The sequence below is a fragment of the Apodemus sylvaticus genome, chromosome 2, assembly GCF_947179515.1.
Source record: "Apodemus sylvaticus chromosome 2, mApoSyl1.1, whole genome shotgun sequence".
Taxonomy (NCBI): domain Eukaryota; kingdom Metazoa; phylum Chordata; class Mammalia; order Rodentia; family Muridae; genus Apodemus; species Apodemus sylvaticus.
The window spans coordinates 168,838,751-168,847,084 of NC_067473.1; the positions used below are offsets into that span (position 1 = coordinate 168,838,751).

An 8,334-nucleotide genomic window follows, 5' to 3' on the forward strand; every position below is an offset into this window, starting at 1 on the left:
AGATATTTGCTGGTCTTTAAGTTGTAAATCTTCACCCTCATCTATACCTATAATCCTTAGGTTTGGTCTTCTCATTGTGTCCTGGTCTTCCTGGATGTTTTGGGTTATAAGCTTTTTGCATTTTTGCATTTTCTTTGACTATTGAGTCAATGGTTTCTATGGTATCTTCTTCATCTGAGATTCTTTCTTCTATCTCTTGCATTCTGTTGTTGATATTTGCATCTATGGCCCCTGATTTCTTCCCAAGGTTTTCTATCTCCAAAGTTGTCTTGCTTTGTTATTTCTTAGTTGTTTCTATTTCTGTTTTTAGATCCTGGATGGTTTTTCTCAGTTCCTTCACTTGTTTGTTTGTGTTTTCCTGCATGTCTTTAAGAGATTTTTGTGTTTCCTCTTTCATGACTTCTGCTTGTTGACTCAATTTCTCATGCATTTCTTTAAGTCATTTTTGCCTTTACTATTTATTGGGTTCTATCTGTTGACCCATATTCTCCTGAATTACTTTAAGTGATTTTTGTGTTTCCTTTGTAAGTGCTTCTAACTTATTCATGTTCCCCTGTATTTCTTTAAGAGATTTATTTATGTCTCTTTTGTGTTCCTCTAACAGCATCATGACCAGTGATTTTAAATCCTAATCTTGTTTTTCTGGTGTGTTGGGTATCCAGGACTTGCTCTTGCTGGAGAATTGGGTTCAAATGCTGCCATATTTCCTTGATTTCTGTTAGTAACTTTCTTATTTTTTGCCTTTTGCTGTCTTTTCATCTCTGGCATTGGTTAGTCTTATTGTTATTGGCTGGTGTTTAAACTTCCTATGAGCCTGTAAGGATTTTTCCACACTGCTGGATGACTGGGTTTCCTCTGGCACAGATTGCTGCCTTCTTCTTGTTTGCCCTTGGAGCTCTGGTGTGTCTTGCTCCAAGCAATGGTATACTCAGGTTGTCTCTGTGAACCTAGTACTGCCTGTCTACTCCTTCAGGGAGCAAACATGGTGGATGACTCGGGGGACCTTTTACTCGGGATCACCTTTGCACTGATCACTCTGCAGTGCAAAAGACCCCCCCCAACAGGGTTGGTGCACAGATGGCCCACAGAGCTGCCCAGGCCCTGGGTTCAGGCAAAAGCCTGACAGGCAGAGACCCTAGTGATGTTAGCCTCATGCTGTGTCTGCTTACCTGGCACTCTCTGTTATATATCTCTTGTGACTGGGAGCCAAGATTCTGGATCACCCCTCCAAGTGTCAGGCCATCTTCTGGGCATACAACCCCCTGACAGATGGTGCACAGATGGCCTGCAGAGCTGTCCAGGCCCTGGGTACAGGAAAAGCCCGAGAGGCTGAAACTCAAGGGATTTAAGCCTGGTGCTATGTCTGCTTACCTGGTGCTGACTGATAGATGTCTCTGGCATCCTAGAGCCAAGATCAATAGCAAAATTCTTGAGGCATTGGGATGACTTAAATGACCTTATCTTTTTCCTTAAGCACACTATGCAATTGCAGAAAAATTTGAAATACATTCTCTTTTTATTCATTTTTGTTTCACATAATACATTTGTTTAGCAGGCTCCCCTGCTTGTCCTATCCAAGTGTTCCCAGCTCTCCTTTCCTGAAGATCCTCTGCTCCTTTGTTCTTCTCTTGTAAAAATAGTCCAGCTATGGATAACAAAAGAATACAGCACAACACAATGCAATAAGTCTAGTCACAGACCCTTTTATCAAGGCTGGTGTAGGTAATAGCATGAAACGGGTCTCACGAACTTGCAAATGATTCAGAGAAACATCCACTCTCACTGATAGGAATCTCACAAAATTCAAATCTAAACAAAGACAGCATATTCATTAATGGCCTTTTTAATATCTATGATGGCTTCCTGATTATTGCCTCAGTTTCTGTGATCTTCTATAAGCCCTATTTAGTTGATTCTGTGGACTTGCCACCTAAATTTTCTTGACTCCTTTAGGTCCTAAAAACCTTCCTTCCCTACTTCTGAGTGGTTCTCAAGCTTCAGCTAATTTTTTGATATTGGCCTTTGCCTCTACTCTCATCACCTGATTGAGGAAGACTATGATGAAGAATGAGCTAGATTAAGATCCTGATCTATAAATATAGCACTAGAAATCATTTCTTTAATGTTTATTTTTTCTCATTTCTCTTTGATTCTATCTTGGGACTATGAACCATCCATCTGTGGGGTCCTGAACATGTAAGTAATATTACCCATGAGCTCCTTCTAGTGGTTTGGTACTTAAGTAAAGCTAGTCACTGTTTGGTCACACCTACTAACTCTGAACCAACATTGCCCCAGAGCATCTTGCAGGCAGGAAAGTTTTTAGGATTCAAGGCTTTGTGTCTTGGTTGATATCCTAGTCTTGTCAATGGATCCTGGCTTTGTTACAGAAGATGGCCAATTTAGAGTCCACACTTGCCATGGACTGACCCAGCCAAGGGAGTCACGACCGAGGGAAAATCAGTGCTTTGGTATTCATGAAGGCACAGGTATGGCGAGATAATCACAGACAGACACACCAGAGAATGGTTTGAGTCTGATGCAACTTTATTTTTTAGTCAGGCATATTTATAGTATATTGAGGAACAGATCGAGGTTGGCACACCTCTAGAAACATTTGAACAATTGCTAAACAAGGTACATTTCCATCTTAATTAGAACAGCAAGTAGACATGACATGATGCCCACAGGAACTCTTATTCTGTGAACGGTGATTAAAAGCAAACTATGATCATGAACCTCAGACATATAGTGTTTGATTCTAACTTGTGGTTACTTATTAAAGTTGTGTTAATAATCAACAGGAGAACTTGGGCCTTTAGACCAATTTTTATGCTTAAAGCCTTCTTCTGTCATCAAAAGTCAAAATACTTTAAAAAATGAACATATATAAATTACAAGAGCCTTCTCTACTGCCTTGGACAGCAAACACCACAGTGGTCTGGCTCAAGCTAATCTATGTCCATAATCTCAAGAAAATTATAGGACCTTCTAACCTTCAATGTTTTTATCTATTTATTACCTTTTTATCATAAGTACCCGTATAAAGCAATAGCTCATCAGTAGTCCTATACTTTTTCATACTCTATTCTTCCTGCTACAAACTATTTATCATTACTTTTGCTAAGGCTAGCGATAATGATGGACCCTGTTAAAAAGCATTCTAAGACTTTCTTTCACTGAGGTTCAACATGAGTTCATTGAGTTTAGGACTGGAAGCAGTAGGCTTAATCGCTACATCCTCTTTTTCTTTCCATCAGAATACCAAGTTCTCCTTTATCAATTAACCAGTTTGTAGGCTGGGATCGTGCTGTATAAAGAATTAAGAATAGGAAGAAGAAAGACACAGTGCAGAACACATAACTCAGGAAGCGCAATATTCTTAGAGAACATCAAGACCCTTTCTAAGGCCAGAGGTTGGCACACTGCCAGGGACCTCCAGGGAGCCTAGCCCCGAGGGGCATATTTCTCGTGTCTGCCTTAATGACGTACTGTCACGTCACACAGATGACACTGGAGTGGTTGTGGTACACACTGTCGATTACATGGAGACCTGACCAGGGTAACCCTCATAGGTCCTAGTAAGGTTCCACTGCAGCAGGTTTCCACATTACCTTTTAAATAGCAGGTGTTCCTGTGATCTCAACCATACTCTGTCTCTGTCTCTGTCTCTCTGTCTCTCTCTCTCTCTCTCTCTCTCTGTCTCTCTCTCTCTCTCTCTCTCTCTCTCTCTCTCTCTCTCTCTCTCTCTCTCTCTCTCTTTCCCTAAACAAATGTTTTCTGTTCTCATTGCTACTTTCCCCTGTGCATTGAACACTTTCTAATATCTTTGTCCTTATTTCCTCAGTGCTTTAATGACACCTGGTTTCTTATTATATTGTGCTGGAGTATTGATCTAGTGTTTCATATATGCTAAGTAAGCACGAGGATATATTAAGAGACCATGATATTCTTAGTGATGGACTGTTTCACTACACATGTCAATGTCTAAGATCAAATATCACTTGGCAGTATGACATCACTTTCTTCTAGTGATGGTGTGGAAAAAATCCCTTTGGAGCTCTTCTGTTTCCATATATTGATGAACATGGTACCTCATGGCAACATCCACATTTTACTCTATTTTTGATCCTTGGGTACAATTCTACCCAAAATCTTGTTATTGCAAGTTTAATATTAAGCTATTTCATATGTCCTTTCTTTTGCAAGGTGGTTGGCTTTGTGTCTTTACTTGTTCTGGCATTTTCAAAGAAATGGAAAACCTAAGACACATAGACTGATTCATTGAAAAGACAGCACTTTTAGGGAATGAGTACCCAGCATAACTGCACAGAACCAGTAAAAAAACAGGCCTCAAGTAGACACCTAACACATTAAGCCATATTGAGAAGTGTCTTGAACAGATATGTTCAAGGGCCTGTGCAATTATTTAAGGATGAGAATTTCACATTGATATTTGATTATGAAAGGAATAATATCGACATTTGAGACAGTTCTAATGCAATACATAGGATAATGATATCACAGCCTTAGGAATCCCTTGACATGATTTTCCAAACTTTAGTACCCTCTGATAGTACAACTTAAGGTCTTCTGGAAAAAAAAATCACCGAAATACAAAAACAAACAGGAAAACTAAGGCAAACAGATTTCCTAACAACTTCCAGACATTATCAGGACTAACATGTACCTCTCTCCATTTCATTTTGTTTTGTTTTATTTTGTTTTTCTTTGAGTCAGAGTCGTTCTACTTAACCCTGTTTGGTCTGTCATATCCTTCATGTAGCACAAGCATATATTACTATGCTTGGCATATTCTTCCTCCATCACACTCTTCCTCCCTCCCTCCCTTAAACACCTTCCTTTCAGTTCCCCCCTTCTATCTTTTTACTTCCATATCTCTCTTCCTTTGTCCTAAGAGAACCATTCTCAGAAATGAAAGATACTTACACCACAGATCAGTGACCTTGTTGTAAAATATATCAAGATGGTGTTTTTTTCAGTTCCTTATTTTGACAACTTTACATTTTGCTGTGTATTGGAATTATTTCTTTTCATTATGAAAATTTACATTTCCATATGGTCTTAATCATCTTTCCCTTTCACTATAATTTCTAATTCTACATCATACTGGGCTTCATGCTGTATCTATGCATTCTTTAAGCTGGTGTTTAAACTTCAAATGATAAGAAATACCTCTTGATTGAGACAAGATTAAATACTCTTAAACCTTCTTTTTTTTGCAATTCAACACTTAATTTTTATTAATTTTATTGGTTATTATATTTATTTACATTTTAAATGCTATGTCCCTTCCAAGTTTCCCCCCAAAAGCTCCCTATTGCCTCCTCCATCCACCTGCCTCTATGATGGTGCTGATCCACTCACTTGCCCACTCCTGCCTCAATGGTTTAGCATTCCCCTATTCAGGATCCATTGTGACTACGAAAAGGGTCTGAAAGCCCTCCCCAGATTGGCACACTTTCTCCAACAAGGACACACCTACTCCAACAAGTTCATACCTCCTAATAGTGCCACTCCTTGAGTTGAGTACATTTAAACCAATGCATTTTACTCCCTGGTCCCCAAAAGCTTCTTCAAACACATGATATTTATAGGTGCATTACTTAAATATATCATAATGTGAAGTAAATGTATTGCAACCTCTAAGGTCCACATAGATTATAGCAGTCTCAACAATATTAAAAGTCGAACCTTCAAAGTCTTTTTCTGTTATTCAATCACTTACCTATAATCCCCTGTAACATGAAATATCAAAAAGCAAATTGCAAACCTCAAATATCATGGGGGTCATATTACCATACTAAAACATCATAGTGGTAAAATAGTGGACCAAAGAAAAACAAAAAACAATCTGGGAAAACTCCAAACTCTGCATCTCTCTGTATTATGTCAAAGCATTCTCCATATCTCCAAATCATTTTATGTTTGTTGACAGCAACTTATTTCTTCCAGGCTGTTTCCATGCACTGTTAGGAGCTTTCTTTGGCTGATATCCTTTTGCTCTGGCATCTCAAACATCTTGGGGTCTCCAAGGCAGCTCCAAAGTTTTAGTTTCTTATTCCAATATCTAAGATCCATACCTATTTTTCTGCCTTCCCTCTAAGATCTTGTATCCCATCTCCATCTCTGCCCTCTGTAGCAATCTGTGAACTGGTTGACTTTATTTCACAACTGATTCTGTTCTTAGTGATAATTTCATGATTATGGAATCTCCAATATACTTCCATTTTCTTCTGCAACCTGTCTTCACCAATAGCCTCTCGTAGGCTCTCTTCTGCTTTCCAAGCCTCAAATTCTTTACATGACTCCTTCATTCTTAGACTGTAAACTCTGACTGAGGCTACACCTTCATCAATGGCCTTCCATGGCATCACACAGTGCCAAGTCTCACCAGTTCTCAATGACACCTTCATGCCTTCATAACCAGTACCATCTTGCTGATTCTAGCATGTTACAAATTTCAGTGCAGCTTGTGGTACAACCTTGGCTATCTCTTCAACACAGCCTTTTTTTCCATATCAGAAGATATTTCCCAGAAGATTTAGCCTCAGTAATGCTTGTTTCTTCTTAATCACTTCTAACTTTTTAGCTCCAGATAACTAGTTCTCTATTGTACCAGTAGACCCTTTTATTCTTGACACTAGCGTCAGAGCCACATGGCTGAAGCTGACAAATTCTGCTGCTTTCTAGAACTGGCATATGGTTCCCTTTTCTTACATTTTTCACCAGTTTTCTGTTTTCCATTTGCTTTAGTGCTTAAATTTTGATGTCCTAGAGCTTGCTCTATAGACTGACCTTGAACTCCGAGATCTGCATGACTCCTTTCCTGAATGCTGGGATCAAAAGTGTGTATTCCCATGATGGGGCCTAAGTTTTCTCTGCTTAGAACTTAGTTTTACATGCCAGTCCTCAAATAAAAAATCTGCTTGCCTCTGTTTCTTGTGGTAAAAGGTATATAGTGTCATGCCAGGGCCTAAGATTTTCATGGCCAGTATACCTTAAGATCATTACCAAAAGCCTAGGTCTTCTAGATTCTAGATGTGGATCACAATTGCTGTTCTCCATTTCAGGATAGTAGTTCATTTCAGTTAAGTGTCTGAATGAAAACAATAGCCAAGTTTCTTGTTCAACTGCAAAAACATAAATGATAAACTCATCAGGGTGGGATCTTGCTTTTAGACCAATACTCCCTTAACCTGTTTATTTTTATAAACATAGGATTCAGCTCCATTTTACTTTCTGGTGCAACTTTATTCTTTGAACCCTACAGTTTGTATTTTTCTTTTCTTAGCTTACTACTTTTCACTAAAAGACTCCTCAGAAGAGTGAAGTTTTATTGTTCGCAGCAGAATCATACTGGACAAAATGGAACTGCCCAAAGTGCGTGCATCATCAACACCAACATGTTAACACAGTATATAGATGGAAACCTGGGCTTCATGGGGAAGGTGGAAAAGATTCATCCCAATGGAAAAATGTTTATACTTTAATATGGAAAAGAAAAAAAAATAGAACCATTGAATTGATGGAACCACTTGACTAAGAAATGTCTGGAATTGTAGAAGTTGGAAAAATGAAAGCTAAGGCAAATTTACTGTGAGGATTTTACATCCTGTTTAAAGAAGATTGTAATTGCTTTGATCTTGAACCTTACAATGAAGCTGTGAAAATTGTCACTAAGTTTCCTCAGTTATTTCCTTTAGGGCTTACATAACATGAATGAGCTTCTTGAATTTCTTAAGATTTCTAGTAAGCTACATTTAGGCTATTAAAGAACAATCCTTTATTTTTGAGGAGAGACTCCTATAATTTCTAATATTTAATTTACACTTTTTAATGTAATTTTTAAAAGTTAGTGTGACAGTTTACAACTAAGTCATTTTATATATTTTTTAAATTGATACTTCATTATATGGTCTGAAAAATAAAAATAAAAATATAAAAAAAAATAAATTTAAGTAAACACACAACAAAATTTATACCAGGCTGTTCTGAGAATTCCTTTGTCAAAGTATTTATTCTAAATCTATTCACCATAAAGAGATTCCTCTATATTCCTTTAGATCTAAATTCTCAAAATCCACATTCCTCCGACTAAAAACATGATCATGCCTATCAGACAAATAACCCACTCCTGGCACCAACTTCTGTTAGTGTTACCATTTCTGTGGAGTCACCATGACCAAGGCAATTATTATAAATACAACATTTAGTTGGGTTTATCTTACAGCTTTAAAGGTTCAGTTCATTATCATCAAGGCAAGGAGGCCTGGCAACAACCAGACAGGCCTGGCACTGGAGAAGCTGAGA

General features: G+C 38.1%; 1 pseudogene; it reads left to right on the forward strand.

Moving 5' to 3' along the window:
- The first annotated feature begins 982 nt into the window (after nt 1-982).
- LOC127678137 (replication protein A 14 kDa subunit-like) lies at nt 983-7,747 on the forward strand (annotated as a pseudogene).
- Nucleotides 7,748-8,334: the final 587 nt, after the last annotated feature.